Source organism: Myotis brandtii, unplaced genomic scaffold, assembly GCF_000412655.1.
Source record: "Myotis brandtii unplaced genomic scaffold, ASM41265v1 scaffold373, whole genome shotgun sequence".
Lineage (NCBI taxonomy): Eukaryota > Metazoa > Chordata > Mammalia > Chiroptera > Vespertilionidae > Myotis > Myotis brandtii.
In genome coordinates, this window is record NW_005364339.1 from 367,265 (window position 1) to 368,252 (window position 988).

Sequence of the window (988 nt, forward strand, 5' to 3'; positions counted from 1 at the left end):
TACAAACAAGTACCTATCAATAATAACATTAAACATAAATGGATTAAATGCTCCAATCAAAAGACATCAAGTGACTGAATGGATAAGAAAATATGACCCATATATATGATGTTACAGGAGACCCAACTCAATAAAAGGGACTCACACAGACTGAAACTCAAGGGATGGAAAAATATCTTTCAGGCAAGTGGAAATGGAAAAAAGGCTGGGTTAGCAATACTTATATCTGACAAAATAGACTTCAAAGTGAAGACCATAAGAAGAGACAAGGAAGGCCACTTCATAATTCTAAAGGAATGGATACAAAAGAGTATATAACTCGGGTAAACATATATGCACCCAATCCAGGAGCACCCAAATACATTAAAAAAAAAAAAAAACTTCTGGAAGATATCAAGGGAGAGATTGACAGCAACACAGTCATAGTATGGGACTTTAATACCCCACTAACACCACTGGACAAATCCTCTAAACAAAAAATCAGCAAAGATACATCAACCCTAAATGACTCACTAGATCAGATAAAATTAACTGACATTTTCAGAACATTTTACCCCAAATCCACGGAATATATGTTCTTCTCAAGTGCACATGGGACATTTTCAAAGATAGACCACTATCAGATATTTACATTACGATTCGTAACAGTAGCAACATTACAGTTATGAAGTAGCAACAAAAATAATTTTATGGTTGGGTCACATGAGGAACTGTATTTAAAGGGCCAGAAGGTTGAGAACCACTGCTTTAGAATATTCCACCCCAAAGTTACAGAATATACATTCTCCTCAAGCATACATGGGACATTTTCAAAGATAGACCACATATTGGGACACAGGCAAAGTCTCTCCAAATTCAAGAAGATTGAAATCATATCAAGCATCCTCTCAGATAACAATGGCATAAAATTAGAAATCAACTACAATAAAAACAATCACAAATATTCAAACACTTGGAAGCTGAATAGCATACTATTAAACAATGATTT